Source organism: Pyxicephalus adspersus, chromosome 5 (assembly GCF_032062135.1).
Source record: "Pyxicephalus adspersus chromosome 5, UCB_Pads_2.0, whole genome shotgun sequence".
Taxonomy (NCBI): Eukaryota; Metazoa; Chordata; class Amphibia; order Anura; family Pyxicephalidae; genus Pyxicephalus; species Pyxicephalus adspersus.
Window position 1 is genome coordinate 104350975 of NC_092862.1, and position 14560 is coordinate 104365534.

Genomic DNA, 14560 nt, shown 5'->3' on the forward strand with positions numbered 1-14560 from the left:
CTGGATGGATGTGTGTGGGAGTTTTGTCACCCCAGCATGGCCATTCAAGATGGCTAAAGATTGTTGCTGGGTGGAAAAAGTGAGAAAGATGGTGGTGGCCAGCAAAAAAAAGCAGATAGCTTTAGTTCTAAAAGGATATTTAGAACTGCTGCTACCTCCGTTTGTATACAATCAACTATAGACCCAATGTCAATCAAAAATGTGGTGAGCATTTTCATTGGATAGAGGGTATCAGAGAATATGACATAATCACTGCCTAGCCGTGTCAGGGATGTTCCTTCCACCTGGCGGTCATATCTCACACGACATTTGCACCAAGCAGGAAGCTCAAACAGGGCAAATGTTTGCCACTTTTAAAAATGCCTGAGTGCAAACAGCAATTCTAATAATGCCAAAGTTATAATGCCAAAACCTATAGCAGAAACGTAAAAACTGCTCTTGTGGATAAGAGATAGACATTTGTGAGGGCTAATGTGCTTATGATATGTACAATATTCATTTCCCTTCTAAAATGTATCCTAACATTGTTTTTGTTACTTTCTATTTACTTGTATCACATTGTGTTACATGTCCATGTGATTGGGTGTAAACTAATTTATTCATTACCCTCATTAGCACAGTGGTAAATAGAAAAATGGTTTATGCACCTTGCCTTATTGATATAAAAATGCCATCTGATCATTAATTTAGGGGTTGGCAGTCTGTAACATGCTTGAAACCCTGGGGCTTCCACACTAGATTGGATTTATGCTAAACTGACACTTTTGTACCCAATACCATAATTTCCCTTTTCTGCTACAAAGACCTAATACATTAGGTAAACATTAATTATTTCATACGTGTGGGTAATCAGCTGCTCAGAAGGCCAAAAAGTCTGTAAATCAAATACCAATTAATTTAGTCTTGTTTTACCCCTTTATGGCAAAAGAATCATCATGGATGATGTGAATGCAAAAGCATTTTTTGAGAACTTTGAGCAACCCATTGGGGAAATCCAAAGAAATCTCATAGAAGTCAAATGCAACACAAAAAAAAACATAAAAACATGAAAAAAAGGGGGGTGAGAAGAGACATCAACAATAAACCTGATGGAGGTTCCTAAATGTCACCATCAACTAAAAAGAAAAGGTTTTGGTTTTAGACAAATTTTCTTCATCAATCTGCTGGTTTCTATACTTCAGATGTCAACAATTTTTTAAAACTCCAATCTTGTGCAAGGCCAAGACACCATTTATAACAAAGATGTCCAGCTCCAGTCTTTGAGGGCCAGGATCTGCACACAAGAGGCATCAGTACATTAAGTAAAGTGTGGTGTACACAAAGGTAAAAAAAGAATGTTATTATGAAAATCCTAGTGTGTATGTGGCCCTGGAGGACTCGAATTGGAAAGCCCCGATTTATATCTCAGGCAACTCTTCCTCTTATTGGAAAATGATCCATCCTTTGAGCTGAGAATAAGTCTAACTATTGGTGACAATTCAAACCTCCTTCTCATCACATCTTTATACAGAAAAGACTGTTGCATGTAAGCTCCATATAATCACATATAATCACATTTCCTGCTGACTCTTCTATTGAAATTGGGGCAAGTTAAATAGAAGGAATAGCTGTACCATACATGAAAGCAGCATACCAAAGAACTTGCGTAATTAACAGGGGCCAACAAGTCAATCCACAAAAAGGCATTCTCATGTATAAATAGATTGGTCTTTGCTGATGCATTTTAATTAATACAGTGTAGATTCACCTTTGTCATAAAGCTTTAAATAAGTCAGCTTATACTGCAGGGTGAATTCATCCAACAAGCTATATATGTAGCAGTGACCCAAGTGCCCTTCAGTGCACAGAGTTTGAAGAAACCCAAGGTGACATCAGGTGATTGAGCTGTGGAAAATGAATAACTTTGTCTGTGCTGACCATAACAAATCCATAGCTTGTTAGCTAAAATCAACACTGGAGAGTTTGTATTTCCATGAGCAAAATATAGATGACTGTAGCTGAACCAGCACAACTGGCCGCATAAATACTCTTTTTGTTAAAGGAAAATGATTGGAAAAATGTGGTGGGCTATACAGTAGTGGTAATACTGTGGTAGGGAACAAATGGAACAATCAGATTTATCACTGCTTAAAAAAACATACGTACATATATATATATATATATATATACACACACATATATATATATACACATATATATATATATATATATATATTAAATAAACAATACTACATCAGTGGTAACCAATGGATATTGGTCTATTAAGTGAGAACAAAATGCATTGCAAGGTACAGGTAAACATATATATTAAGAAATTAATTAGGAAAAAAAGCCAGTTCTCCCTAAAGCCATTTGTAAATTCTATACCTTCCTTTGTTAAAAAAACTTCTGGAGCTAAATGGTTGTTGGGAAGAAAAACTTTACTACACTGCTAGTTGAACAACTTCCCACCCACAATCCAACTTTTCCTGCTCAAATGCCAACATTTATTGAGAATGGAGTGGCTTGAAGCCTCCTCCCACCAAAATAACATAAGGCTATGCACACACGTGCAATAATTGTTGTTGGAAAGGATCTTTCACATTCCTTTCCACACGACTAACAACTGCACAATGCATGAATGAGCGCTGTACATACAGCACCGTTCTGCTCTATGGAGAGGGGAGGGAGAGAGCGATAGAGCGGCACCCTGCTGCTCGCTCTCCCTCTTCACTTCTAATATGATCGTTCGTCGTCCATCATCTAGGACGGTCGTTCGGAAGATGAATGATGAGCCCTGCAAAATGCAATATTTTCGAACGATATCAGCCCTGAGCCGATTATCTGATGAGAACCATTGCACGTGTGTACCTAGCCTAACTCTATGTTTTTTGACATATGGGAATGTTTTATTGACACTTTCAAATGTCAACCACCAAAGTTCAATGAAATAGCTGCCTTTGTCATTCCTCACGGTATTTACTCAGCTATCAGCTATTTTACTCCCCTCACCACCCAAACCAATTCGCCATTAAAACACGATTTTACCATATGCACTGCCATTACCTGATCACTTTCCTCTGTATTATTTGGTACTCTTGCCTTTATGTGCATTATCTCTATCACTACTACTTGTTATATCTGCAGCTTTTTGGTTACTCACATGCCAGTATGATATTCCAAGTTTTCAATTGTACAGCATATGTTACCCCAAGTTTGTTGCTTTACTGTTACTCACAAAAAATTTTGATTGACCACAATAAAAAGGTAATAAAAAAGATATGGTATGTTTTTAACGGGTTAGGGTGTAGGATAAATTTAGGATAAAAAACACATCCAAAAAGGTAGAGTAAAGGCTGACATGCTTAGCTTAATAGCAACAAATACTGCAAAAGACAACTGGGGTACACAGTAGAAGACCCTGGGCACAAGTACTAAATGCAGGATCTAGAAATACTCCTATTGATCGCACACTGAAAATTCTGGAAAAAGCTGGCATGAATCCACAGCTCCTAGTTTTCCATTTAAATGTCTTGTATAGAAATAGAGTCATAGCACAAAAACACATTTCTGTGAATGCAGAAACATCCAGTGGATCCAGTGTGCATAAACCCTAAAGGCAGTCATACAACACACAATGTACAAAATTGTGTCACTTAGCTTTGCCAGAAACAGTCAGCTGTTTCCTGCAGAGTGAAATCCTGCTAGGCTGGACATCTCCATCCTTCTGCACAGAACAATACAGAGAATACCTGCATGGGATACACAATGAAGTGCAAGGGGCTCCAAGTAGTGTCCTTACTTTCTCTCTGATCTTATATCTGTCACAGGATGATCCTAGCAGAATCCTTTTGATCTTTATTCCAGGCAGACAAAACAGCATCAGAGGGCATACAATAACACTGCATGATACTGTATTTATGTTTGCTGTGAAGTGAAGGCTATTCTGATGTATGACAGATGTTAGATCTCATAGTGATAGATGGTTCTTACATTGGCAGTAGAAGCAACCGAAAAGCTTTCTTGTTGGTCTAAGTAAGGAAAACTAGTTGTTTGCAGCATGAAAAGCTTAAATACCATTTAAAATAGCTGTTAAATCCACTGATATGAAGCTTTACCTTGCCCGATAGAATATGTAAGTTGTTTATTTTATATGGTTGGGGTGGTTCCTTCCGCATTATTTTGGTATAACAATCTACTGGCATTTCTAGTTGATGGAAGGGTTACTGATATTCAATATTAGCATCTATGCAAATATTGTCAATGGTATGCTACTGACTTGTGAGCTATGTTTTCCCTCTTCTCTCTTTCTATTCTACTCTCTTCTCTTGTCCTCTTACCCCTAGTCTTCTTTTCTTCTCCTACACCGTCTCCTTTCCCCTCTCCCCCCTATCTCCTTCCCATTCTCTCTTCCCCATTTTTTCTGTTTTTTTTTCCTTTTTTTTAGTTGGATTGCCCATTTTCAAATTGTGTATAAGAGATATATTTTATTTTGTCCTTCCTTGTTGTTCCCCTTCCCTCTCTGTTTTGTATACTTCCATATATCGTGTCATTTTGTTTTATTGGTTTTTGTACTTTCTGTTATATCTGTTGATGTACAATTCCTTTTGAAACTCAAGACATATTATACATAAAATAGCTGTTAAAAATATCTCTCAAAAAAATTATTCTGATCTATATGCCAGGTGAAAATGCCAACACCACCATCCATCTCACTTAGGACTTTTGGGCAGGTTTGAAAGTAATAGCATGCACTGCCTGAAACTTTAGACCTGTTTTCATATAGTAAAAATATGCATATAAAATGTATGTAAACATAAATGCAGTTATGGTGTCTGAACTACATTAGGAACACTCAGATATGTGAACAATGATCCTAAAGGCAACAATCTCGTCATGAAGGTTGTACATTCTACACTCTGTATACATAAGTGTAAACAGGCATTTATATGTACTTGTACTCAAAGCCAAAATATTTTTAGTTCACTCTATTTTGTTGAACATTATCAATGGCACTGAAAGTGTTGGAAAATCAAAAATTATGAGCATCACATCAAAGAAAGTGTTCCAATGGGGACAAAGCAGACTAAGCTATGGTTTTCCTTACTGTAAAAATACTTCCCAAATTCCTGTTGTGTGTGCTTTTTTCAAGCAGTTTTCAATTCACAAGTGGTTGAATAAATTACTTACTACATGTGTTGGAGAACTGTAGAGTTGTATTTCACTGGTATATTAAAAATACTTTCCTTTGGTCACTCTGAGCTGACAATTTCCTTCCATTCTCCTTTAATCACAGACATGCTATCATCGAACCCAAGATGGATGTTACATTACCATTTGATCACCGACACCCGTCATGCCCTAGCACCCCTCCCTCCTATTGCATCACAGAATTACTTTTTTTTTGTATATTGTTTTATTAACTTGTATGTTTATTGTTTCTGTTGTTAAACCTCCAAGATATCTGAAAGAAAATACTATCCTGCTCATCATTGTGAACTGGGTTAGGTGGACAAGATTTAAAGAGATCTAGTTACTTTGCCCTGAGTTGGTAAAGTGATAGAAGTCTCAATATTTCTGCTGGAAATTCTAATATTAGGAAACTCCTTGTAATGCAAAAAAATAAACTGAGTAATATATATATAACATGTTTCCACATCCTTTGAAATATGCGAAAACATTCTCTATTAAACTAAATTAAGTGAACATTTTCTATCGAACAAAACAGTGGAAGTTTTGATAACAGAGATAAGGTGTAGTAATCCTTAAAGTGAAGGCACAATAACACATTTAGATGGTGCATTAAATTAGAATAAAAAAATAGAAGAGCTTTAACTTTGCACAGCAAATTTAATCATGTGCCTTCTATGCTTTAGGTAAATTGACAGGAACTAATTTGAGTGATGTGCATGTAGTCTGTCTATGCTGACCATTCAATTTGAAAAGCCTGGTAACCTTGCTTTTGTGTACATTCAGTGTCCTAAATGCTTTCGTAGTAACTCAACCTAAAAAGGAAGCAGATCAGGAGTTCACTTGCTGCATGCTTGCTCTGGGTCAATGATAAAGAAAGTATTTAAGCCAAAGACAACCAGGCAATGAATAATCTAAACTGGGTGTTAAAATTGCAGCCTATAAGGTTTTTACACAACAAATGTTTTTATGTCAACATCATACAAAAGGCAAATAAATGCAGATTCCTAAGATTAATGTGAGATTGTAGTTTGCCAGCATTTTAAAAGGGAACATATAGCCTAATAGTTGTATATCTAAGTATCTAAAAGTATGGATGTAAGGAACTGTATCTCTGCCCAATCTGGTGACGCCATCCCTGTGTTTCTTACTCTTCTCCATGCTAGAGAGAAAGATGTATATGAGGATTTGCAGTGCAAGGATATCCTGGTTTATAATTAATTTATCTATTGGATCTCTTTCTTTTTTTTTTGAAATGTTAACTACAAAAGATCAGTTTTATCCCCTATCATTATGGGAAGTTCTGATATGAGAAAGCAAATATCATATCAAACATGAAAACATATATACCGTATGTGCTACCCAACACAGGCTCATAGATAATGGAAAATTAGAAAACGTAATGTACCATCAAATTTGATGAAAAAAAAAAAGCAGGTATAAATCAAAATAGTTCTAGAATAACCTCATAAAAAATAACTTGGTCCCTCAATGGCTGCTAGCTTTCCAGGGAGCAAAGCAAACCCATGGCCTTAGGTTCCATCCAACAAAGTTTTCCTATAAATATAATGGTTGCTGTTTTTGTAATGCAGTGGCACATTCAGTTAGTCTTTAGCAAACTTAGTGGTAAGCATCAACGCTGCCCGTTTTCAATCATTTTTTTTTTGCGGAATCACTGGAGTCATGGACATAGACACTGTTAAGTGCATAGGATGCCTATGGATTGTCAGCTCCCAACCAGGGACATCTTTGGCACCCCTCTGTATAGTGCATGGCAAGCCCTTGCCAAGTTTTTAGTTTGCATACTGACTTAATATTGGTCGAATACAACTGGTCTTTTAAAATTTGTGCTTAATCAGCTATTTTCTAAGTTTCTGTGAATATCTTCATCAGGCAATAATAATTAGTTATTTTTCATGATAACCTTATTTTAAATACCTTCTCATTATCCCAAAAATGTTTCTGTGCCTTTTCCATAAATTACCTTAATTGCATAAACAATTTGCTAATTTATAATCCCACTCTATAAAATATTTTGTTGCAAATTAATTTTTTGTAAAAAAAAAAAAAAAAAAAAAAGATTATATTTTAAGAGTCATTAAGGAAATATCTAGAATAAGCACAAGGGTTCCCAAATGTTTCTATACAATAATATGTATTTCGTATAACCTTCATCTATAAATGTTTTTGTTTTGGATTTGCTCATCTGATCATTTCACTGTACTTCCTTTTCTATTTCAGGACTGTCTAACTGGAAGTCTTCCAAGGCTTCTTTATAATCCATTCCCCTCTTACAGCCTTAAACTATCACCAGGCATTTTTTCAATAGTTTCCAGCTTCAAGTCATGTATGCACAAACATATTTGGTCCTTGTGTAAATATTTGAACAGAGTTGCAATATTTTTAGTTCGCTAAGATTATTAGACATAGACAGAGGTTAGAAGACAGCAACACAACATACCATTGTCAGTTGGTGGAGGAGTGTGAATGTGAAGAACTTGGTGTTCAGTTTTATTATAGGGTACATGAAGGACCCAAGTACAAGAGCTTTTGTTTGTGCATGTTAAGGGGTATGAAAAAGTCACTTAAGAGGTCAAATGCAGTTACAAGAACTCAAGCTTTATGTATCTGAAACCATTCTGCATCTTCACATAGCTTCACAAGCTCTAACAGAGTAATGTATACACATTAGCTATCGCAGACACATTTTTGCTTTTCCAGCATGCAAACATATACCGTATGTGCTACCCAACACAGGCTCATAGATAATAGAAAATTAGAAAACGTAATGTACCATCAAATTTGATGAAAAAAAAAAGATTTTTTGAAGCTGTCTCACTTTATTTTTAACCAAAACATTGCTACTGCAGAAGGGGTTGTACACTCTGAAGTACAAATCCAAAATGACAACATTAACGCCTTTGTTTCCAAGCACCATAGTAAAAGTGTATAGAAAAACTTTACAAGTTTGCCTGGAAAAATAGATCTGTTATAAAGTGCTTGGGACAGCTCCATCTTCAACAACTTCATGTACTACAGCATACAGAAACTACTCAGGACTTTTGACTATCCTTATGTTCCTTTATCGATAAGTACCCATTTAGCTACAAACAATAAAAGTGTACAAGGACATAAAGCTTAAAAGGCGAAGAATTTCCATATTCTTCTGCTTTTTGGCACATAAACAATCATTTACAGTTAACATTTAAAGTTAATAAAAAAACGAGAAGAATAAGGACTTGATGCTGAGTTCTCCAAAGGCTTAGTTGCATTTCTTTCGGTCTAGCTTCAATACTTTGGGTCACTGATCCAGGGTCACAGCAACTAGGTAACAAAAACTTAAGGAGAGGTCAGTGATGGAATGCCTGCATGCATCTCATAACAGGTTTTTTTTTTTAAAGGGATTGTGCATACTGTATGAGTGGTGACGCGGACCGGACCCTTCCCGCGATTGCAGCACAAGCCTCTGACCCAGAGCATTTGGCCCTGGCAAACACAACAGAGCCTACTCCAGAGCAGGTAACTGACAACCCTGCCCTTGATCAGTTAAGCCCCAGTGATCCATCCTGTTCAGGTGACTACTCTAGACCTCTATTTACCCAGGAGAGAGATGATGATGCATGGGATTGGAAAGCCCACCTCAGAGCGTTACCTACCCGTTCTGATTTGGATCATAGTATTGAGAGGCTGGAAGCAAGCTGTAAAGCAGAGTTCCTTCATATTCAACAGACCCTGCAACAGGTGTCCAGTACTACTACCATGCTTCAGAATACTTGTTCAGAACTTTCTTCTCAAATGGCCTCTCATGACGCTATTCTAGAGCGCCATGCGGCACAAATTAATATGCTTTACTTAATGCAGGATGATGCTGAAAATCGTAACAGATGCAACAATATCCGCATCCACGGGATTCCAGTGACAGTGCCTAACTCTGAGTTATTTATTGCTGCATACACTATCTTTGCCAATGTTCTGGCGATTCCCCCAGATATGGACATTGAAATAGACAGAGTGCATAGAACCCTGGGCCCTCGGGGTCGAGATCCCCAACGACCTAGGGATGTGATTTGTCGCGTCCATTTCTATAGAACTAAAGAAGACATCATTAAGAAAGCTAGAGCTGCCAAAGTCCTTGAATATGCTGGAGCCCCAATACAACTGCTGCCGGACTTGTCCAAACATACCTTAGATCTACGGAGAGCAGTGCGACCCCTATTGGATGTGCTCCGGGAACGAAATATCCCATATCGCTGGGGATACCCTTTTCATCTTATTGTTAGATCTGGCAATAAGAATTATTTTCTCAGAGGTCCTGCGGACTTACCACAATTTCTGAGGGACCTTCAGCTTCCTGACATAAGATTAGCAGAGTGGCCTACGGTTCCTTTATCCATGCCTATCAGAGGACCTAGTCGCGTGGATCAACACCATACTTCAGCTCCCACTCCTCCTGATCACCCACAAAGTCCTAGACGAGGGACAGGCTCTTTTTCATCTGCATTGACTGCACACTCTTAATAGGCACCCAGGTTATGATGGATGTATGGAGGACAACCCCGCAGCCTGCATTGGATGGTCTCGGTGGATCGTTGGACAGTTTTTTCATGCTTATGTTGCCTTACAAATTACAAACTACTTTCTATCCACATTTGTATAAGGACATATACCTACTACGGTCATTTCATTGTTCTGCTCCCTATGGCTCGAAAGACCATTTCCATCAAGGCCTACTGTCGGGTCCTTTTCCGGGTATAGTATGGAGTCATTGTACTATATACAATATTGTCATGGTTAGAGTGATGTGTAAGTAGGCTGTTGTCTGGCGATAGATCACTAGCTACTGGATTCTGCTGAGAACATCAGTTCTGGTTTAATAAGGTTTTGAACGGGATGTGCGGGGGGTGTCCTCGGTTATCATTTATAGTAAGGTGCTTTCACTTTTTTGGCTTGTTTTCCGTATTGTTCTGATTGGTGTATTGTTCCTATTACTTATAGCTATGCCAGGGTCCCAGATGGCCTACTATATTACTGGCTTTTCCCCCGAATGGATCTATTTATAACGGTAGTAATCTTTTCTCCTATCGCTCGGCTATATTACCCCGCATAGGAGTTCCACCGGTGAAGGCGGTAAATAGGGAAGTTCCTTAAATTTTTTAGTTTCCCACAGACGACTGGGAACCAGCCCCCCCAGCCGTCAGCTGTTCCGAATCCTAATTTCACCCACCCCTACCCGACTGGCCTTGTTAGTATATTTCAGTGCTCCTCTTACTTCATAGGAGTTACTTGACACATTCCTCACTTTACAAAAACAAATATGCTACCTAATCGGTCGAACAACTCACGAGGTTTGAAAATATGTTCCCTTAATGCCAAAGGACTCAATAGCCCTAATAAGAGATCCCAACTTTTATATGGTCAACACAAGTCTAGAGTACATATTTTAATGCTCCAGGAAACACATTTTTGTTCTCAAAAGATCCCATCATTGCATAATCGCTATTACACTACATGGATTCATAGCTCCAATCCTGATGGTAAAACTAAGGGGGTTTCCACAGCCTTTCACAAAATTATCCCAATCCAGGTACTGGACACCTGCGTGGACCCGCATGGGAGATGTTATTGCTAAGATTTCCTTATGGGAAAAGAAGTACACGGTGGCATCATTTTATTCTCCAAATCAACAACCAACTATAGCGGCTGTCCAGTTCCTGAATAAAATTACTACATTTGCGGATAGTACTTTGATAATTGGGGGAGATTTTAATTTTCCCCTTGACCCTAGAGTAGATACGTCAACGGGTCATTCCTCTGTATCTTACTCCAGTTGAATGCATTTAAGGCCAAATTAAACGATCTTCAACTGATTGATGTGTGGCGAGCCCTGCACCCTGATGACAAAGACTATACGTTTTATTCCAACCCCCATTGCACTTACTCCCGAATCGATTACATTTTTGTTAGCCATAGGCTTTTAGACTGGCATCCTGAGGCAAGTATTGACAGCTGCCCATGGTCTGACCATGCCTCGGTCTCCTTAATTATTCAAATCCCTTTGATAGGTTCCCAGGAGTGGACATGGAAATGTAACGACTCATTGTTTAGGGATTCTGTGTGTGAGCGGGCAGTTTTAGATACTATAAGTTAATTTCTAAAAGACCTTGAAGAGGACGAGACCCCACTGCCCTTTCAATGGGAGGCTCTTAAAGCAGTGCTCCACGGGGTTTTGATCCAACAGGGGTCTAGACTTAAAAAAATCAGATCCCAGGAGATAGCCCGTACGCTTGACAATATAAGGCAATTGGAAAGGTTGCATAAAAGTAATATGTCCTCGGATGTGTTTACTGACCTCACATCTGCAAGAAGACGTTTATTGGAATTGTATGATTTTGCTCACCAAAAATATAGAGATAAATATCGTAAATCCTTTTACCAATACGGGGAAAAATGTGGCCGTCTGTTGGCAAGGGGGCTTCACCCGAGACCGGCTGCCATGTCCCCCATATCAGAAATACTAAGGGTAATATTACGGCCTTCCCTCAGGAGATCTTATCAGAGTTTCGACAGTACTATGCTGATTTGTATAATTGCCAAGCTGTACCGCACACCCCTACCTCTCTCAGTGACTACATAGAATCCACTGCGTTGCTGGAATTAGATCCGGAAGTGTCCGCGAGTTTGGAATCTGCCTTCACGGTGGAGGAGGTGTCTGCGGTAATTAAAAACACTCCGGCTGGCAAGAGCCCAGGTCCAGACGGATATACACCCAAGTTTTATAAGTTATTTGCTGAACTTTTGGCCCCGTTTATGACAAGGGTGTTTTCATCTATATCGGGGAAATCTTTTTTCCCTCCTCAAAGCCTGGAGGCACACATTACTGTTATACCCAAACCCGGTAAGGACCGTTCGGTTTGCCCAAACTACAGAGCAATTTCTTTAATTAATGTGGATGCTAAACTCTTTCCTAAACTGATAGCTAATCGATTGTCCCGACACTTACCGACTTTGATTCATACAGATCAAGTTGGACTTATTAATGGAAGGGAAGCCCGAGATAATACGCTGAAGACTATATTGATCACTCATGCAGCTAAAACGGCCAACACTCCCATGTGTCTGCTATCAGTAGATGCAGAAAAGGCGTTTGATAGGGTGAATTGGTCATTTATGTATCACGCATTGCACCAGATAGGTTTGGGCCCACTGATGATAGCTAGGATAGCTGCAATATACTCATCCCCTACGGCTCGTGTGCGGGTCAATGGAGGCCTGTCAACCCCATTTTCTATTGTTAACGGTACTAGACAAGGTTGTCCATTATCTCCTTTATTATATGCTATAGTGATGGAACATCTCGTGGTGGCGCTGAGGACAAACCCACATCAAGTGCAAGGGATCCAGATTGGGAAACATCACTATAAACTGTCATTATTTGCTGATGACTTGTTAATGTATGTGTCATCCCCGCAGACTACTATCCCTGCAATTTTGGAGGAATTTGAAAAATTTGGGGTTCTGAGTAACTTTAAAGTGAATTTTGATAAATCCAAAATACTTAATATCTCTCTTCACTCTACCCAGGTACAGTACCTCAGAGAACATACTTCTTTTAGGCATTGCAATGAGAAACTTAAGTATTTAGGAATCTTTATATCAGCTGACCCGACTAAATTATTTAGATATAATTATGAACCACTGCTAAGTAAATTAAAGATGGAACTAGGTAAATATGATCTGCTCCCTCTTTCATGGTTTGCCAGAATTAATACCCTTAAAATGGATATTTTGCCCAAAATGCTGTATATTTTCCAAAGGGTCCCGATATATTTGCCACTGGTCTTTATTAGTAAGCTACAGCAACTCTGTAGAAGGTTCTTATGGAAAACAAGACATCCAAGAATAGCCTTTCGGTATATTGCCAGACCTAAAAATCTTGGTGGAGCAGGTGTTCCCGACATTAGATCTTACTACAGAGCAGCTATGCTAACCCGTGAAGTTGATTGGTTTCACAATAGAGACAGAAAAAGCTGGGTAGTTTTGGAAAATGTTTTATCCCCAATTGATCTATGTTCTATACTTTGGGTGAATAGGTCTAAGCTGCAATTCCTCCATCCGTTACCCAGTATTACTTTTGATCTTCTAAAATAATGGGACAATCTCCTTAAGACAGGTCATGTGTCCTCTACAGTAGGGCCCATGACTCCCTGTTTGACAATCCCTCATTTCCACCGGCGATGAATGCTAAAAAATTTCTAGCTTGGTCAGCTCAGGATAATAGGCAGATATGCAGTATACTCCAGAATGAAAGAATTCCGCCGTTTTCTTCGTTTGGCGCCAGGGTGCAGAGGCTCCCCTCAGCGTGGTTACTTTATAACCAAATGTCCTCTTTTATCTCAACCTTTCTGGCCATGTATCCCACACAGAGGAGTCTCACGGCTTTTGAAACTTTACTATGCTCACCAACCAACCCACGTGATATCAGATTTATGAGATCCTGATTAAATTACATACTAACAATGCTCCCACCTACGCAAGGTACTGGGAAAAGGAATTGGGAGTAGCTATTTCTCCGTTAGACTGGGAAAAAGCTTTTATCTTAACTCACAAGATGTCACTCCCTTGTAAGGCTCAAGAGACCAACTATAAAATTATATCCAGATGGTATCTCTGCCCCACGGATACCCATCACATGTTTCCTTCCCTATCTGATAGATGCTGGCGTTGCCATACCCATCAGGGTACAATGCTACATATTTGGTGGGAATGCTCCAGTATCCGTAAGTTGTGGTCTCAGATAGTGGATATTTACAACAGTGTGACTGGATCTGATTTGAGGATTACCCCTCAGGTAGCCTTGTTATCCATCCTCCCAGGGTCTATAAGGGCAAACAAGAGAGACGTATTGAGGCATTTCCTTACGGCTGCCAGGTCAATTATTCCCAGAAAATGGAAACAGACCACGGCACCCACCTTGAAAGACTGGTTGATAGAACTAGAAAAGATACAGCACCTGGAAAGGCTTGTAGCGGAGGACGACAATAAGTGGGAACAATATAAGTTGATATGGTCTGCCTGGGATTGGTTCAAGGAATCCACCCAATTTAAAGTTCTTTGGCAGTGATCTAAAAATATTGTTCAAATTGCTTTAAGTAGGCATGTAGTAACTTGATAGAGTGAGTGTGCGATAGGCCAGTCGGGCGCTCCCCTCCCCCCCCCCTTCTCTTCTCCCCTGCCTAACCCTTGCTCCACCCCTGGGCTACCCAGTTGATTGTCCTTTCCCCTTCCCTTTAAAATAATTTTGCACAAGAGATTATCTGATGTACCCTCCGGTATATCCGGGGACGTGTCTGCTATTCAATTCATTAGATTCATATATTTGGTTAGTCACTTT